The sequence below is a fragment of the Gavialis gangeticus genome, unplaced genomic scaffold, assembly GCF_001723915.1.
Source record: "Gavialis gangeticus isolate Ggan-Ray unplaced genomic scaffold, GavGan_comp1, whole genome shotgun sequence".
NCBI classification, from domain to species: Eukaryota; Metazoa; Chordata; order Crocodylia; family Gavialidae; genus Gavialis; species Gavialis gangeticus.
The window spans coordinates 170,705,075-170,725,619 of record NW_017729022.1 but is presented as its reverse complement, the minus strand read 5'-3'; positions in this window follow the sequence as shown (position 1 = coordinate 170,725,619).

The window sequence follows — 20,545 nt, the reverse complement described above, 5'->3', positions numbered from 1 at the left end:
CCCCCCCCCCCCCCGGGTTCAAAAATGCTCCCCCCCCAAATGAATACTTCTGGGGGCAAAGGGAGGGACTTCCAGTGGCAAAGGTCAGGGGTTAGGGAGTGGGATGTTCAGTCCCAAGATAGTGACCGAGGTGGGGCTCCTGTCAAGGGGCAGGGCTACCCTTGTGGTCTTCCACCAAAACTAATTAAGTGGCCCTCTGGCTGAAACAATTACCCACCCCTGCCCTAGTGAGTTGATTTTTTGCAACACCCCTTGTCATCAGTTATGTCATGACTGCTTTGCTTTCCTAATGCACCCAGCTCATATTAAATTACACCACTGGGATTTCTTCCTCCACATTCCCTTTCCACCTTTTCACACTTCTCATCACATTATACCACTGCCCTTTGCTTTCCTGCTCTCTCTCTTGTAATGTAAGTTATACCACCTGGACCTTGATTCCTGTTACATTATTTGTCTGGTAAGTTACAGCCTTGGCTCTCAGCTGATGTAGCAAAGGAGATAGTTTTGCTAGAGTTAAATAGAGTGACACTTAAGTGCTTTACTGAGTTCTGTCCCATTAAGTCTAACAGGAGGAGCTAAGGTTTTGGGTTTTGTCAGTATTGAATAAAGCTCCTCCTGCTGCTGCTGCTGCTGCTGTTTTTTCCAGAAGTGTGCACAAGTGATGGCTTTTTCTATTGCTGCAGTAAGGTCCTCCTTCATACAGGTCTCACCAAGGAGTCGGCAAACAAGCAGGTGCTCCATGGGCGGCACTTCATTGCACTTGCACGTATTTGTAGCTCCATTTGATCATGTTTGTTTTTGATCATCCAGTTTGTGTGTGCAGGCAGTTCAGGCATCACTGTGTTGCCTCTGGGAAGGTTGTCCTGGGGTTCCAAGTTCATTTCAGGGAATCTGGTTGCATGTAGTCTTTCCTTCCATACCCTCAGTTGTGCCCTGTCAGCCATCATGTCCGAGGGAGCAATACTGGTCACAAAACTCTTTTGCAATTTAAGCTGTTTGATTACTTCTGTGTGACCACAGACTGGATTCCTGGGGTCTTCCATCTGCTATGCTCTTTCTTTTTGACTCACTACCTTTCTTCTCTTACCAGCCAGTAAGTACAGATTATCTTTTGGTGTTGGCTTTAGACATCCTGTTATTTTATGACAGCTGTCATTTAGAACTGGGTTTAGTTTCTTGGCATGAACTAATTGTTCCCATACTGGACATGCATACTCTGCAATGGAGTAACACAAGGCAAGAGCAGTGGTTTGTAATGTAGCTGGATTTGCTCCCTACTTTGAGGTGACCAACTTTCAAAGTATGTTGTTGCAGGCACTGACTTTTCCTTTCATCTTCTCTGCATGTGCTCTACGTTCAGCTTCACTGATGGATGAAACTAGAAATGGGCAAACCTCTGAATTTTTGAAGTTTGAGTTCAACTTGACTTAGCATTTAGATGCATGGAATGGTAAATGGCAGTGCAGGAGCAGCCACCCAGGTTGCAGGGGTAGCTGAACCCTCCCCACTCCCAGCCTCCTCCCCCTTCAACCAATTGCTGTGGGCTGACCACTCCATGGTAGCCTCTGGGGACATTTTTAAATCATCCCCCAAAGCGCATAAGAATCCTTCTCTTTTCCTCTGTTCTCAAAGACATGTCCCCTGCATTCCCTTTCCCCACACTGCTGCTTTCTCCCACTGTCCCCGGAGTGCAGAAACTTCAAAGCAGCTCCTGCCCACTTCAGCCAGTCTGCATGGTTTGGCCCCGTGGGTTCTGCATCCCTGCACCTGATCCCAGGGGACTGGGAACCCACCACACCACCTGTTGCTGCTGCTACCATGCAAAGTGCAGGGGGATGGGGGAAAAAGGTGAGGGAACTGGGCCTTTGAGTAAGGAGGGGAAGGGGGGGTATTCTTACTTGCTTTGTAGACTTTAAAAAAGTCCCCAGAGGCTCCTGCAGTGTGGTCCAGTCCAAAAAGGTGTGTGTGTGTGGGGGGGTGCATCCACCCCACTGCACCTCCCTCTGGATCCACCCTTGCTTTCGGCCTCCAAACTGGAAAATGTTAAGGAAAACGTTGAAATGTTTGTTTCTCCAAGACTATTGGGCAGGCACGAAATACCAGTGGGGAAGAGCTGTGTCCACTGCTGTTGGAGTTGTGCTGAAACAGATATTGTAGAGTCTTGCCAAGCTTAAAAGAAAGTTATCCAGCATTCTTATACCTTCCAGCAGGATCAGGTCTGAAGTTTTGAAAAAAATGTCATCTGTTAGGGCTCTCACTGTATGCAAATTAGTTCAGTCTCGATCATACAGTAATAGAGAAGAAGAGTCAAGGGAAAGGTGAATGTCACTAACCCTTCTAAATCTTTATATCAGACATCTGTAGAAAGGGTTGATGGCAGGAAGCCAGATGGCATGGAAATTCCAGAACAAAAGGGTGGAGAGGGACAAACAAGCTAATCAAAACCTGCCATAGCAATGGAAGATAAAAATTCAAGCACTCAGTCCTATGTTGCATCCAGTTATCTTGCCAGTAGAGCAACTAATACCTGCTTTTACTCCAAGGAATATTTTTCGTTGTTTATAACACCATTGCTAAGAGAGACACCATTCCAGAACAAGCATTTGCAGCGCTATAACATCATTTCAGGTAAATGACAGGAATGATATCCAGCTAGTTATGAAGTATTGTTCCACAGGTAACTGGAGGACCTAGTACAATATCTGCTTTCAACTTATGAGGCCTGATTACACAATAAGATAAAGAGAAGTAAATATTAGCTTGATGACTAAGGGGGAGCAGGACTAAGGTAGACCTCCTTAAATAGCTGCAAGTATATGATGAAGAGCTGGCCCCACACTGAAACCCCAAACTGTGCCCCCTATGTAGTGGAAGATGTTTGAAATACATAACTAAGTTGTGGTTCAGTGAAAATAATAATGGGTAAACATGTACAAGAAAGCTCTTATAAAGTGTCTTGGCTTAAAGGAGCATTGGCATTTAAAGAATGATGGAGACCACATGTGTGATTTGACAAACTACGGACCAGCCCTGGGATGTGTTGTGAAGAACTGGTTGACATTTTCTAAATTTTTCAATTTTTGTCAGTTTCTATTGAAAAACATTGTTTTTAAGGGGAACCTTGTTTTTTTGTTTGTTTGTTTGTTTTTTTTATTGTATGTAGGACTGGTTTAACATTTTTCAAATACTGAAATTCCAATGAAAATGTTGTTGTAAATTCAATTGGCAGTGGAGACCCCCAAAACATTTCCATGGAGAATTTCTCACTACATTTTGAAGATATATTTTGACCAGGTCTTAATGTCCTTAATTCCTGCTTATACCAGCAGCAATTTAGGAGGTTCAGCACTCATGTACAACTCTAAAAGAAAGATAATAGCAATAATGAACTATAAGAAAACTAGTTATACTTGAAAAAAGCTAGGCAGGTGAAGTTATTTTGATAATTTTTTTCAAGTGTATATTAACTGTACAAAGTTTATGTTTGAAGTGTCCAAACTTAAACTTGATCTTCAGACATGCTGAGAACCTGGAGCTCTTATTGGCTTCAGCTGGCCTTGTGGATATTCACAACTTCTGCCCAGGAGACATGATTGCTGTTTCACAAAAACTTCTGACAGTTGTGTTTATTCCATGGGTGAATGAACAGTAATATCTTTCATCTTTCATGAAAAAAGAGAAAGAGAGAGCATCACCAAATGCCCAGTGACCCGATGGTGAGGAAACTCACTTAGCTATTCTAGGAATCTGTGGGCATGTTTACACATGCGTGTCATGCCGTAGCAATGAGCTATGTGCTATAAAGCATGTACTAAATGACACCTACATGTAGACGTGCCCGCAGAATCCTAGTCTATGGGGAGTTCAGCACCTCCTAGAACTGGAGTCATATCCAGAACTCCGGTAGAGCAGCATCTTTAATCTCTGCTTTCCTAATCTTTTCACATCATAGCCTGCAAGGAAAAATGGCAGTCTCATTGTATCTTTGTTACAAATATTTGAAAGCAGCTGCTATTGTTATGAATCTGATATCTTTTATTAGACCAACTTAAATAGTTGGGAAACAATTATTAAGCAAGCTTTCGGATTCAGAAACCCGTTGTCAGGATAAGGAAGTTTCAGCAGTTGGTGTGTGCTCTTCCTGGATGGAATGAAAAGTAAAGAAGCCAGAGGCTGGCCTGGTCTGCATACAAGACAGGTAGTCAGTGAAAATGTAGATTGAGGATTCGATGGGTGAGAGACAGGTGGAGCAGGTGGGGAAGAGAGAGAAGGGGGATGAATAGTGGAGAGATACCTAGGGAGTCAGATGTCAGGCAGGTTATAAAGTGTCATAAATCCAATGTCTGTATTTAGTCCATGATTTTTAGTGTCCAGGAGGCTGATGAAGTGGAGTTCATAGGCTCGTCTCTGGGAAGTGTTTTGTAAGTTTCCTTTGAGGATCAGGACTGAGAGATTGGAGAGAGAGTGGTTATCTTGTGAGAAATGTGCCCTCACAGGTAATTTAAAGAATGATGGAGACCACATGTGTGATTCGACAAATTACGGACCAGTCCTGGGATGTGTTGTGAAGAACTGGTTGACATTTTCTTGTCTTTGATAGATTTCCGGTGTGCATTCATTCTGGTGCGCAGTTGTTGTTTGGTTTCTCCTATGTATTTTCCATCAGGGCATTTGGTGCATTGGATGAGATATTACATTTCTGGAGGTGCAGCTCTAAGATCCAGGAATGCTGATGGCTCTGTTGTGGGGTGTAGTAATTGTGGGGGTGGTAGAGATGTGTTAGCAGGTCATCTATCTACGATTTAGCTCTCTGGATATCCACCAAATGGATCTCTCTGGATATCCAGAGAGAGAGTTCTCACGTTTGAAAGAGCCACCCAGATACCACGTGAAGAACTGCTGCAGTACAGAAGAAAACCCCCCACAAATTGCACACTGATGGTTATGTCATATCACCCCTCCCTCGAACCTGTATGGAAAATCCTCAAACAACTGCAGCCCATACTAGAAAGAGATCCTACTCTTAAAAAGATCTTCCCAGAGCCACCCATCCTAGCCTTCAAACAAGCACTGAACCTTGCTAACCTCATCACCAGAAGCAAACTTCCTCAAGCCCAGAACACACCAAATGGATCCAGACCATGCCATGCCAAGAAATGCAGAACCTGCCAACTGTCTCTCCAACCTCTCTCTCTCCAATCTTTCAGTCCTGATCCTCAAAGGAAACTTACAAAACACTTCCCAGAGATGAGCCTATGAACTCCACTTCATCACCCTCCTGGACACTAAATATCATGGACTGAATATAGACATTGGATTTATGACACTTTATAACCTGCCTGACATCTGACTCCCCAGGTACCTCTCCACTATTCATGCCCCTTCTCTCTCCTTCCCCACCCCCCCCAGCCTGTCTCTCACCCATTGACTCCTCAATCTACATTTTCACTGACTACCTGTCTTGCATGCAGACCAGCCTAGCCTCTGGCTTCTTTACTTTTCATTCCATCCAGGAAGAGCACACACCAACTGCAGACTTCCTCAGCCTGACAAAGGGGTTTTGAACCCAAAAGTTTGCTTAATTATTGTTTTCCAACTATTTAAGTTGGTCTAATAAAAGATATCAGATTCACGCAAAAAACCTTGTCTGCCTATCTCCTTAGACCAACACGGCTACAACCTGCACCCCTGCTGCTATTGTTATGGCATTTTTAAAAGACGTTTTCCAGATATTTGGTACCGTATCTTGGAGAACCGTAATAAAGTATTAAAGTACTACTCACTTCATTCACAAAATTTGTTAATGTGCCATCAGCCTCCTATTCATCATCATGAACTAGTCAAGACCTATTGTGTATTATTATTCATAATCTTGCAGTGCTTGGAAACTCCAGCTGAGGTCATGGCTCCAGTGTTCTAGGTATTCTACAACTACATAGTACCTGAAAAAGCGTGTAGTTTAAACTGATAGACAAGGGATGGGAAAGGAAATGGAATTTCAAACAAATTAAAGAACTTGCCCAAAATCATACAGCAGATCAGTGACAGAGAGAAGAATAGCACCATTATAGTCCCAATGTCTCATTCATTAGACCATGATGGCCATGTTTGTATAGCTTCCCTCCAACCCTGAGCCTCTTAACTGATAAAGTAGGCAACGTCCACTTGCTCCTGTTGGAGTGCACCAGAGACTGGAAATTAAAGTTGACTGTTCAGAGCAAACTTGAGTAGCCCCTTCAGCACTGTGCTCCATGCCTGAACACTGGACTGCAGTATTTACCTTAGGGCCACTTTGAGCCGTCTCCTTTGCCTATTTGTTAGTTTTTGATGCGCCAGTGCAATAATGAACGGGTGGGGCTTATTTTGTCTGAGGCAGATGTGAGGTCAGGAAGGAAGTCATGTAGATATGTCCTCAGCCTTTCAATATTTAGCATGGTCTGCAAAATTATGCATAAGCCAGATCACCTTTGTTATTGAATTATATTTAAATGTGTGTTAGACATTCACAGTTTTTAAACTTTTTAGATTGATATTCTGAATGGAGATGGCAATACATCTTCATTCAAGGTGATAGCTTTACTCCCAAAATACAGAACCTTACTTCACAAATAAAACCACTGACCACAACAGGACTATTTTTAGTGCATGATGCTGTTCAGTGTAAGGACATCCCTCTCCAGCCCTAAGCCTGCTTTTGATGAGAATAAAAATGATGGTCATATATTATCTTTTTGCCTGGGATCAGGAAGGTCTTGGCCAACAGCTACTGAAGCGTCATAATGCTCTTATGAGGTGCAGTAGCTAAATGTTTTTATACTCATTTTACAACTCAACTCACTGTAGAACAGGGAAATCAGTGGTCTGACTTTTGGACATGTTGATATTCAGCCTACTTGAAAATTAGGCCTAGATGACTGTCCAGATCCTAGATGCTCTGCTCATTCAGTGAGTCAGAAGCAGAGCAGAGTATTAAACTAAGTTCATCATTGTGCTCTGGGACTAACCATTGGAATAAACTCCCTCTCCATACAAGTGTGATCGCCTGAGGAAATGTTGTTAAGGAAAATAAATCATTAGCACAAGAAACCTAGAATTATGGCTTTAAATCTGTATTCTCCTGACATAGTGGAAACCACATTGCTGGGGACATTTAAAACCAAACAAATCTTAGAAAACAGACTGTTAAGAACAACTGTGCATTGTATAGAGGATGGATGAGACAGATAACTAAATCATTGTTTTCCATCTCTAATTTCTGTGACCCTAAATCATGCCTGCAGAAATTTTACGCCTACCCAGCACATACGGAAATAATTAAACAGCTCTGGAAAGGAAGTGTTTCCCGTGATAAACCAATTCTCTCTTGGTTTTTAAACACTGTGGAAAATTGACAACAAATTGACTCTGGCAGGATTAAAGGTCCCCTGTGAGTGATTTTATAGAATTTCAAGAGTCACCTGCTGCCTTTGTAACATTCCCTCTGTGCTCTTGCCCCTGTCATTGCAACTGCTGAGATGCATTGCCTTGCCACTCGCTTTTTCATGTGAAGCAGCAGGAAACTGACTTCGCAAAATGAATAATTATTGTTTAAGATGAGGAGGACACACAATGGAAAAGGCCAATTCTAGAGGAGATTTTCAATAGCATAATGGTTGATAATGCTAGTGCACAATTTTGTTCTGTAAAATGATAGACAGTGTTGTTACATATAAGAACAGAGCTATTCAGTGGAGTCAAAAAACCCTAAGTTCCTAAAGAAAGGGGATACCTGCTGAGTAGTACTTTATGCACTTGCATTGCTGACAGACCCACTTTTCATTTTTTTTCAGTGTACCAGTGACCCATAGACAACATTGTGTAAATAACAGAGTCTGACAGTGCACATGGAGGGGATGTAATGCTCAGAAAATGGCTTGCTACAGCCGAAGCTTGCAGCTGCTGGCATACATCACTGTGCTTTAGGCTTCTGTAGCTGGTACAGTAGGACTTCTTCCTACACTTTAAAGATGAGTTTCTGTGCTGGCTCCTCAGTACACTATCAATATTCCCCTTGTACTTAGTCGTTCTCTCAGACCATTGATAGAGCTTGGGGTGGGTGTACTGAACTCTGTAAAACTGGATAATGGAACAGCCTGTCCAGATAACTATAGGTAGTTACGTGATAGCCACTGAAGTTATCCCAAGCCCTGCTCAGGTGAACAGAGTGAGGAAATAAAGATCACCATTCCTGGGTGCCACAGCTTTATTATACTCAAGTCATCTTGGAAACCTCAGTTCCAATTACTGATAATAAAGGCTGGGTGTCTCTGACCACTATGTTTCCATTACCCATGCAATGTTCATAACAAAGCATGATATGTAATCTGAGCTGTGAAAAACCACAGACCTATTATCAGGTGAAACATTTGTGGCTGTGGATATTTTACACAATTAAAAACTACACTCTCTGTCCTGTTGGCAAACCTAGATTACTTTAGTGAAGGGGTTGAGATGAAGTAAATCTCATTAGTTTTCTATTATGTTAAACATCTCTGATTTAGTTAGTTTATAAGGGTGGAAATCTATCCTAAATCAGATTAACCCAGATTGCCAGATCCAGCCACCTTTGGTTCAGCCTCACTTCTGAATTTTCAGTTAGAGCCAGAAATGTGAAGCAGCCCTGAGAAAATAAGATAACCCATATGAGCTGACACCAGTTTCACATAGCTCTTGTTAGACCACCAGAGGGCATGTGACCAAACTGTAGGGGGAATTAAGCTATAGACAGTCTAGTCATAGTGAGTGCAGTAGAGAAGTCTTTAAAGGGTATAGTACCTGAATTAAAAATGGACCCAACGAGCCAAATTCATACTGGGAACCTCTTATGTTCAGGGATCTTTAGAACTAGGAACTTGCTGTAAAATAAATTCACCTTGCATTAGAAATTTGTAAAAGATGAATTGCCACCTGTCTCATTGGTTGTCTCTCTTGGTTAGAAACACGACCAATGTTTTTACACGTGTATGTACAAAAATGAATGTGCAGTTGCAGAAACTGAAAAATGTTTTGCCTGCAGTTGCATATGCATGATTCCAAAAATCTTCACATACACTTTCCACTCCAGTTCTCCACGTTTTGGAAGATCCCACCAAATTATTGTGCATTCAAGCACGTTGAGTGAAATCCACAAATGTGTGTTTCTATCCAGAAGATTTTGTTTTACTTTAGTTTCTCATTAATTCTACTGTCCTGTTTTATTAACAAACCAAAACCACCTTTGTGTAGATTATCCAGTACCTTCTGAACCAGAGTAGAAAAATGTACCTTCACTTGTCATGATTTTTGCTGGGGTTGTTCTTTATTTGTATTTAAGTTCCATGATGGAAAGAGAAAAAATACCAATAATTGAAAAGCTGAAACAAAACCCACTGATTAACAAAGCAAGTTAATGAATTGAAGAAGCTCCTAGATAAGAACTGTGATTAATATTAGGTACAGACCTCTGAGACCTGCAGGCCCAAGCTTCTCCACAGTCCAGTTACTCATATCATAAGGCAGGGAGGGGATTATCAAACAAAATGGGGCACCTCATTGCCATTGCTTTTTGACAGCTTCTCCCATAAAACTGCCTTAGAAGAGGGAACTAAGGACCCAGTGACCTCAGGTGCTTAAAAGGTAGGGAGATGGAGCTGCTGGCCTCGGCTTTTAGGTTCAGTTATAATGAGGTCAGTCTGGAAGAAGATAACTATCGCTGTATAGGAAAATAGCTTGCTATGCCCTGGCTAAATATGGGTATAATTTTTGTAAGGTGAGAATGGCCTAGTGCTAGGGCCCTACTGAATTCATGGTGGAAGTGGGGCGTACTGTGGCTCCTTTAATCTTGCAGATTCCTCCACACCACCACTGATTGGTGGAGGGGCCCTGCTTGCAGCTCACTTCTGATCAGTGGGGAGGTGAAAACTGCTGTTTTAAATATGCGCTGTTTTTGCCTTCTGCCCTGAATAGGTTGAGGGGCTGTGGATGGCCTTGCTGTTTGCTGCTGACAGGTAGGGAGGCAGAAATGGTGCCATATTTAAAACCACCATTTGAGCTTCTCTGCTGATCAGGGGGAGCAGTGTGTTCCTCCGTTAATCATCAGTGAGGGGTGGGTACATAGGGTGAGGTGCATGTGGGGGAACATGCAACATTAAAGCATGTACCGTGCACTCTACTTCCGCCATGAATTTGGTAAGTACCTACCTATTGAGTGGGCAAACCAAAAGGCTGAAAATTATTTGTGAGAGGGAGTTTGATTTTCTTTTGAAGAGAGAATTTTTCCTGCATTAACTCTGTGAGAATAAAGTGGCATCTTTTGTAGAAGAGAGGTCTCCCATAGTCTCTTTCCTGCTGTTTGTGAGTGGGGTTGAGTAATGGAACCCAGCCATAGGAATAAAAGTAGGGGTGGCATGATCCTTGGACACACAAAAAGAGGAGCAGTGAATAGGAATAGGGACTTTACCTCTTCACATGGCAGCGATGAGACTGATTCTGCATTAGTGTGTGCTTTTTCTCCTGTCAACATCTTGAAGAAGAATGTAGGAAAATTGACGAAGATAGAGTGGAGAATGACAAAATTTACTTGCAAGCTGGAGAAAAAGCTTTGCTATGAAAGCTTGGAAATGCTCTATCTGTTTAATGTTTCAAGAAGAGTGAGAAATTAATGGATTCTAGTACCTAGATAGAGAGAGAATTTTACATATTAAAAAGCTATTGATTCAGTGGAGAAAAGTATAACTAGAACCAAAGGCTGGAAGCCAAAGTATGACAAATTCAAATGGGAAATGAGGCACAAAGATTTAACAATGAGGGTAGTTAAACACCAACATGCTCTACAAAGGGAAAGGGTGAATTCATTGTCCTGTGAAAGCTTTAAATCACAACTGGATGACTTTCTGGACGATATGTTGTAGTTTTGGGGCTGAAGAGAGGGGTAATGGGGTGATGTGTAAAGTTCTGTGATACACAGGATGTCAGGTGAGATCAGCCAGTGGTCACTTCTGACCTTGGATCATGAACTGAGGTTGGAGCAAGAATAATACATGTCAGTCATTTCCAGACTGGACTTTGCAAGAGGTCATTCTGGTAGTTGAATAAGATCAGTAGCAGAGCCTGCAGTGGGCCAAAAGGGGCACCAGCCCCAGGTGCCCTCTTAGAGGAAGCACAAATATGGTAGCCTTCACTGTTGCTGACCCAGCTGCTACTGTCGCCACAGATAGCTTAGCCCCTGCTGCCATGACCACTGCTGCTGCCCAAAGCACAGACCCTGGTTGTTATGCCTTTGAGTATGATGTGTGTCTTACTCTGTATTTGATTCATTCTTCCTGTCAGGAACCTTGAGGGGATGATAGAAGAATGCAAACTATAGCTATATGTGTTGTGTTTGCTGGGCATGCATCTCTGGAGGATAACAAGGTGAGTTATCTGTACTGATGAATTTGAAAACTTTTTCAGCTATTGACTTTAAATGATTTACCAACATGAATTAATTAAGCTTTGTGATTAACACCACTGTTGAGGCAGGTATTTTTCACATGTGGAAATTGAGGGATTTTTTTGGACATGTTATATCTGAATAAGTCTACGATGTTCAAATATAGAACCCAGGGATCCCGAGGCTGCTGCTTTGGGCACTATCCTTGATCCCAGTAGAAAGCTTATGGACTCTCTCAATTTGATAGAGTAGCCTCTTCCCTCTGGTCCTAGCAAAAGCAGCCATTACTTCGATTGTGTCACAGGTTGTTACCTAGAGGTCAGACAGGACAGCGAATCTATAACTAATGACTATCAAGAATGAATCTAAAATATGAAACTTCAGCTCAGAATTTGCCACAGATCCATGGGTAGCCTTTTAATTAGGACTTATAGGCCTGTATTCAACCTGGTAAAACTTCCAGTTAGATCTGGATGAGTGTTCATGGTGAATACCATATTTTCTGACATACCTTATTCTGGGGCATGTTTCATAGTTTCATAGTTTCAAGGGTTGGAAGGGACCTGAGCAGATCATCTAGTCCGACCCCCTGCCATGGCAGGTGGTCATCCAACTTCCTCTTAAAAACCCCTAGGGTGGGAGCCTGCACCACCACACTTGGAAGCTGGTTCCAGACCCTAGCTGCCCTGACCGTGAAGTAGCGCCTCCTGATGTCCAACTTAAACCTTCCCTCCGCCAGCTTGTGACCATTGTTCCTGGTCACTCCTTGCGGTGCTTGGGGGAACAGGGATTCCCCCAGCGCCTGCTGATCCCCCCTAACCAGTTTATAACAGGCCACAAGATCCCCCCTCAGCCTTCTCTTTTGAAGGCTGAACAGGTTCAGGTCCCGCAACCTTTCCTCATAGGACCTACCCTGCTGTCCCTTGATCATACGAGTGGCCCTCCTCTGGACCCTCTCGATGCTGTCCACATCCCTCTTAAAGTGCGGCGCCCAGAACTGGACGCAGTACTCCAGCTGCGGCCTGACCAGTGCCGCATAGAGGGGGAGGATCACCTCCTTGGACCTGCTCGAGATGCATCTGTGGATGCACGACAAGGTGCAGTTGGCCTTCCTAACCGCCTCCCCACATTGCCGACTCATGTTCATCTTGGAGTCAATAATGATTCCCAGATCCTTTTCCACCTCCGTGCTGACGAGAGGGGAGTTCCCCAGCCTGTATGTATGGTGCTGATTGTTCCTCCCCAGGTGCATCACCTTACACTTGTCCGTGTTAAACCCCATCCTGTTGTATGTTACCTATTTTTGAAAGGCAGAATGAAGGGAAAAAAAGATCTTTCCTTCTGGTAAGTAACTGAGTAGCAGCAACTAGGGAATGAAACCTGCTCATTGTTCTGGTCCTTGTGTATTGTGGGCAGACTTACTTTAGCTTTCGTGCAACAGAAGTGTATGCAGCAGAGATTGTTGTTTACATATATCCTACGCACCTCAGTTTCCAGCAGCTAGTTTTTGGGGGGAAAGGTACATTTTGGATGTGAGAAAGTATGGTAGTTTATTTGAAAAACGTTCAGTTTTGAGGATGTGAGGAAAGATGTTTTCTGTGATTCAGATAAGACATGGTAAACAGTTTCAGGCAAAAAAGAAATTGGAATGCTCGAAGTGTTTTTCTGAATTTTTTAGAATGACACATTTCTTTTTTTTGTTGTTAAATGAATTGTTCATTTAAAAATTGCCAAATAAAATTTAAAAGCTTTTAAAACCCCCATATCAAATGAAATGTTCATTTGAATTGATTGAAACATTTTTTTCAACCCAAGATGAATATGTTTGTCTTTTTTCCTGGAAGGAACACTTTTCTCTTATTTTTCAGTTCAGAGAACTAAGAAATCAATGTTTTTGCAGAGCTCTGCTTTTAATAGATATTTTAATTACTGGTAACTTCTACAAATTTAATTTCTGGTAGTGTCTACAAATAAACATTTCACATCACTTTGCTAAAACTGAAACAATTGGAACGGTAGGACCCTAAGAAAAATAATAGCTTTTATATTTGAAGCTAGGTTTCAGACGTCACTTAACCCCTTGGGATTTTGTTGAATTTTCATATCAGAATGAAATGTGGGCAAAACATGAATAGATTTTGATTTCAAAATGGAGTTATCTGAATTCCAATTTCTTTTTCTCATTTCATGGGAGAAGAGATAATAAAGAACTAATCACAGACTGTATCAAAATCTGTCACATACTACACAATCTATGAAAGGTATATACAAGGAAGCAATTAATTTAGGCCCATATCAGTCCATTTTTTTTAAAACCAGTTTGTTCCTAAGGTTATATTTTAGATAGAGAATGCCTCACTGATTCTATTTAAATAAGTACTATGCCACTGATGAAGACAGGACTGGGGCAGCGCAGGCGCGAAGGTGCACAGTTGGCAGCCTAGAGGTTACAACTTCAAGGCCATAGCAAGTGCTCACAGTGCACCTCTGTTGGATTCCAATGAATCTGCAAATTCGGTTAAATACCTTGTCACAAGGACATAGGAAAGGAAAGGACTGGTGAAGCACATCGCTGTCCCTTTGAAAATGATAAGCATGGAGGAAAAATCAGCCCTTTTGTTGACATCTCTATGTTTTGGGGTGACAACATAGATGCTTTAGCCAGGAGGATGATACAATCAGAAAAAGGCTCTGGGGCTGGGTCCACATGAGCAGGGGCATACCTTTACAGCAGCAGAAATAGTAGTAGCACAAATGTGTGCTGCTCCTTGTGCCCCAGTACATGTCCCTGCCCGTGTGCTTTGCAGTGGGATTCACTGTCCCGCTGGTCCATGTGTTGCAGGAGGAGACTGCTGGCTGGGACACAGGGGTGCCTCAGCAGGAGACAGCCATCCCTTGCACCGAGGCACCCTGTGCCCTGTCCAGCCAGGGAGTGGCACGTGGCAGGGGAATAGGCAACACAGGGCAGCGCAGGGCCCAGGCTTGCCTGCTCTTCCATCTCTGTGCACTGCAGAGCCACAGCCAGCTGCTGCCTGCTCCCCTGTCTTGAGGCACACTGCACTCCAGCCAGCTGCTCTGCATCTGCCTGGGGTGCAGGGTGCCTCAGCATGGGGGATCCACAGTGGACCATCCACGTTAAGGCATGAGGAGACAGGGGAGCAGCCAGCCAGCCCAGGGTTGCTTTCTCCTCTATCCTGAGGCACATGCAACCAAGTCAACCAGGGAGCAGCTGGCTGGGGCGCAGAGTACCTCAGCATGGGGGCTTTTCTGCATTTGTCCTGGTGCTCACCACTTTGACGTGGTTTGCACCACTTTTTTCCAGGTTTTTGGGGTTTTTTGTTACCAGGAAATTTCTTTGTGGCACTGCTTGCAGTGCCACAAACCACACATGCCTGCATGTCTGGATCCAGCCTGGGTAGGTTAGATTAATGAGTGGCCACGACAACAAGGTGCAGCCTTTGGAAAAGCAAGAGCCCAGCTACCATTATCACTGTAATCTAAGGAAAATGATAATACATATGATGGGTTTGAGGAAAGTCTCTATGTGCCAAGCCACATGCTTAGATTTGAGTATCATTCCCTCTTTTCCTGAGTTTCAGTTAGTTGCAGTGGGTTCTCCTCAGCCAGAAAAATGTGCACTGTTTACTGTGTACCCCCCAATGCTTATGCATTGAAATTTCCCGTGGTGGCAGGCACTGCAGTTGATTCATGGCATTCACAGAGATTTCCCATTAGAAACATTTGTAATATCCATTGAAACAGCCAGGTCAAGCACCATTGCAGGGTTGGAACTTGGCCCCTCGTCAACAGGAAGGAGATAGGATTGCAGTAGCCCTTTACTGTAGTTGCTCTTTTCTGCATTTTGCAACATATCATCATTACACTCCTTCCTATCTATACATATGATCCCTTTTCTTTCCCCCTTGGCTAATCCAGTCTAGTGTCCACTGTTAATGATTGATCACAGTGACCTGTCAGGTGATGATTATTTCTTAGTAGGACACTAGCTCCCCGGAAATACTCAGCCTCAAGTTATGCATCTAGAGTACAGGACAGAACAGCTGTAAGCACAGCATGATTTTAAATCACAACCAACACATTTATGATGGTTTAAAATTGGCCAGGAGAATCGGGGGGAGGGCAGGAGGAGGCAGGTTATATATCTTCACACTGTCCAGTGTTAATGCAGTAGTCCTTTATCTTTTTGCATTTCAATTAGGGCCTCTGTGTGTGTTGTTTAATAGGAAAGATAGTCACAGTAATGCACTACTAGAAATTATAAAAGGGAAATTGCTGTATGGAAATAAATGTCATTAATGGAGGCTGACAACCAACAATGTAAAACCACAGTGAGCTGTATATTTAGTAATGTGGGTTCCCTGCTGTGGGGAGGGGTGAAAAGGAAAGAGCAGCATCATACAGAAGAGAACTAAAAAGTATCATTTACTGGTATGTCATTTCTATCCCATTGTTTCCCACTGAGAATATGCTAGTGAGAAAAACAAAACCACTGTGAAAATAACAAATGAATGTATACATGGGCAGATCTCAGATTTTGAGAAAGGGGGTGTAGATGGTGTGGTGCATCATCACATATAACACAATGCACGCTTTTCTCCAGGTAAAAAGGAACTAGAAGCTTTACTAATATTCTAGCCTGGGGCTAGATTATTTGAAGATCTAAGCAAAAAAAAATCATTTTATTGAAATGTGGGTTAATTTGCTATCTCATATATTATGTATAAAAACACAACAGACTAGGCAAAAATAATCACAAGATGTTCTTACTTTAGTCCTGTTGTCATTAGAATTAAATATACAACTCTTTCAGCTTCATAAAACACAATCTAGCCTTCTTGAGCATCTTGACAGGGCATCCATTGCTTCCCTGAATGTTATTTCCACACCTGAATTGATGTTCACCTGAGTTAATGTTTCCATACTTTAGTGAATATTTTTAGCTAGAGTTAAAAACTGTCTGCAGGACTGTGACAGGAGCTATTATGTTATCAGGGGCAGTTAAGAGACAGTGTAGTTGCAAATAGCTTGATTACTGGAACATGAAGACCATTAGCAAAGGAGAAAGGATCACTAACTCCTGAGGAATGACGAGTTTGGAAAGAATCAGGTAGTTTATAATGAGGCATGAAGTCAAGTGACTCCCTCACTGCTGCCTGAATAGAAATGCTGCTGCCACTGCCAGGAAGTTGGTTTTAAATTTTGGATAGACCAGGAATCAAAGGGAAGTGTGTGACTGCACAACTGCACCTTCCCTGGATATATATGATTTCTGTATATGCAATATACATAATTACACTCTCCCCAACTCAGTGCTCTCCATTTCCAAGGAATATGTATGCAATATATTTACTTTTATTTGTAAGATCTACTGATTAAGTGCCATGAATCATAAATCATAAATAATATAAGGAAAAACAAATCTTATTAGTTGTAGAGGAAAATCGTATTCCTGACACTAAGGCCCTAATCATACATCAAACTTGAGACTATTGTAAACCTAAGGAAAAGGCCCTTCTGTGACCATCGACTGCTAGCAGTCTGGGAGCCATTCAAAACACTTAGTTTATAGCTACATTCAGTCACATGACAGATGATATGGCTTAACATTAAAAGATTTCATAGATGTCATAGACATTAGGGCTGGAAGAGACCTCGGAAGATCATCGAGTCCAGCCCCCCGCCCAAAGGGCAGGAAGTCAAAAGCAATGTTAAAAGAACATTACATCTCAAAGTCAAGCATTTAGAAGTTAGGAAATGCCAAAATTAAGGTTCCCTGTGCAGTTGTGACAGGTGCCAAATTGTCTGACGCCTGGAATAAAGGTGAGGACCATCAGAGTCAGACATGTTAATCTGTACAGGAGGCTCTGTAGCTAGATGCTATAAAAGGCCCATCTCCTATGTATATAGGGAACTAAATGGGGCACATGACCCACATGAACCACTGGATTTCACTTTCAGTCTTCTTGTGCCTGTTCATTTTGGCCTCCCAAAAGGTTATTAATCACAGCTGTGTAGTGAATAGGTTGTTGCCTATGGGGCCCTGCCTTGTTTGTTGCAGCAATTGCATGATGTTTGATGAATGAGGCAGGAGAATAAAGGACAAGAAAACTACAAGCATCTACCAGAAGACTTGAAAACAACCTAGAGTTGCTACAAAGGTTAGCAAGGACCTCACTGTTAACTGGTGAGTTACTGATATGGCCTTTTATATAAATTCGGGAGGGCAGAAAGTTCAGCTGTCCCAACTGAAAACAAGGTAATTCTATTGGGAATGAACATCTGGGAGCAAATGCTACTTAGTTAAAATTATGTTCTGTTATTTAATGGAAATTACAATTAACAATTGTACAAATCACAACTGTAATTTAATTAGAAAATTTCCTTGGGCAAGAGTAGGCTCAGGTACTAATGTTTCTGAATAGTATCAATATATTTTTTCCTATGTATTTGTGGCTTATCCTTTCTGAATGTCATGCCACTTTTCTGTCTTCTTTGTGCTGCACAATTTTGTATCTTTCTATCTGATATGAACAGCATCACTTCTACTTCTAGTGCCTTTGTGTTTTTCTTGACTTGTGTCTCCTCCCTGAAAGGTCTACATTAGCCTTTTTTAAAGTAGAGATGTGTCCTTTGATATTACTCAACACATTTTGTCAAAGCACGTATTTTCTGCAATGCTCTTCAGTCCCAAATTGTATGCCTAATATTTCCTAAAGCAGTCTGCTGAATGAGGCAGTGGATGAGGTAATGCTTCATTTCCTTGGCATGTCCATGTGTAGTTCGTTTTTCTTTCTCTACTCGTCAAATTTGAGGGAAAAAGTTGTGAGGAAAAAGTTTGGCAAGACGGAAAGGCTGGAGTGTTGAAGTAAGGGAAACATGGAGAATAATTCTGTTCTTACAACAGGAAGCCCCGCTGCAAATTCCTAAGAATCTACATTAGTGTAAGGAGATATTTATTATTGGTGAAAGTCAAGGGTATAAATTTCAGATCTCAAGCTGGTTGTCAAACAATTACCTGTACTCAGAACAAAATTGATCATTTACATCTGTGGTTCTCAACCTTTTCAGACCTGAGGCACCCCTTGAAAAACATCAGCTTGTAGTTTTCAACCTGTTTTCTGACTACAGAAAAATAACAGAGCAATTCTTCTGTGAGCAATTCTTCTGTTGGAAACAACTCAGAAAGACCACAACAAGTCAGAATGTTTTTGACACTCTGACCTATCTGAAATCTTTGGCCGCATCCAGACAAACAGGGGCATGTGCTTGCAGTGAGTGGCACAAATTGCCTTAGTGCATGCCCCTGCACGTGCACTTTGTTGTGGGGCAAATTGTCCCACAATGGGGAAACTGCCCTTGTCCAGCTCTTCCTAGCTTTTCAGCCAGGGAGAGCTGAAGGTTGGGTCTAGAACTTGTGCCATTCCCAGCAGTCTTACGTGGTGGCCTTGTAGTGTGCTGGAGCAGCAGGGGCAGCATGGAGGCCTGTATATATGTTGTTCTGGATGGCCCAGCCTCCACTTGTTCCAGCGCACACTTGTTTTGTTTGCATTGTGCTGATTCTTTCTCTGGGGTATTTTTTACTACTGGGAAATCATGGTAGCAAAATTTGCCACCCTGCATGTTTGCAGTACAGCTCAAATTTGCAGTGCAGTGCACCATGTGCGGTTTGTGGCACCACAAATTGCATGACCCTGTTCATCTGGACATGGCCTTTGGGTTTGTCTTGTGAAACATATGTGGGAGTTTGCATGCCTAACTGCTAATATTAAGTGACACCCCATGGCACCCTTAAAACTATCAGCCATGGCACCCTGGTTGAGAATCCCTGGTTTACACTGAATGGTGACCTTGATGCCAAATTGGACCTTTGTTCTGTTGACGCTGGCTGTGGAAGAGTCACCTTGATCCCTATGCTGACTTGCAGTTTCCAGCAAGAGCTGCTAACTGTGTATCTGTGTTACGAATCCCTATTGTACAATGCCATTTCTCCTTCTGGGGCATGGCTATGATGAAATTATAGACAATGATAATGGAGCTTTGCGAATATTGATTGATGACAGGCAGTTGTTGCTGTTCCATCACTTGGCACTCATTTTGCATAATCCCTGTTTGTGCACTGATGTTTATGATAGGGAATCTCAAGCAGGCTGCTGAAGAGGTAGCCAAGAACACCTAATCAAATCTATTCATGTAGATGGCTGTCCTCTGGTACAAAGACTCTGTGCATTATAAAGCATTTTGTAGCTCAGCAAAACAGGCCTCATTGTTCTCACACCAGATTTTAAGAGCAGGAGGCAAAAATGGACTTCTCAGTTGGGTTGTTTCTGCCAATGAAGCCATCATTTTTTAGAGGACGTTATTAATAATGTTGTGATAGTGATGGCCCAGACAAATACTTCTGGAACTGGGCTGGTTTTCATTAGTTTTCAGTCTAACTCACAGTATGATACACTCACTAGGGTGAATGGAGCAGCTTCTTTTGAAGGAGATCAAGATATTATACTTTAGCTTTCCCACCTTGTTGTGTTTGTCATTGTACCTGCACTTCTTGGTTCCAGCTGGGCCTGGAAGTAGCGGAGCTAAAAATAAAAATGTGGTACTGCATGTATTTGCAAGCAGCTACTCTTTCAAGAAAACCTCTTGTCATGCCATTTCCAGCCCAATTTTAGGAACCACTTTGAAGCATCCTAATTCTGGGGTGTATCTACATGGAGAACCTAAGACTCAATCCTTTTGTGTCTTGATATAATGGATAGCAGGAGTGTAAACTTCTAACCCCCCCCCCCCCCCCCCGAGACACATACAACATGAGTTGACTTTGGAATGGCTTTCACAGAACTCACTAGAGAGTTGACAGGAATCAAAGAAGCTGTATATTGGTTTTTCAAACAAAGTTTTGGGCTCATCCCAGTACTTCAAAGGACATGTCCATATCCTTATACAAATGGATTCTGGTGTGAAAAGAGATGGTCATGTGTTTAAAATACTAGGCTGGGCCTCAGGAGATCTGAGTCTTATTGCTGGCCCTATTATAGACTTCATTTTTGGCACTGGGCAGTTCTTACTCTGCCT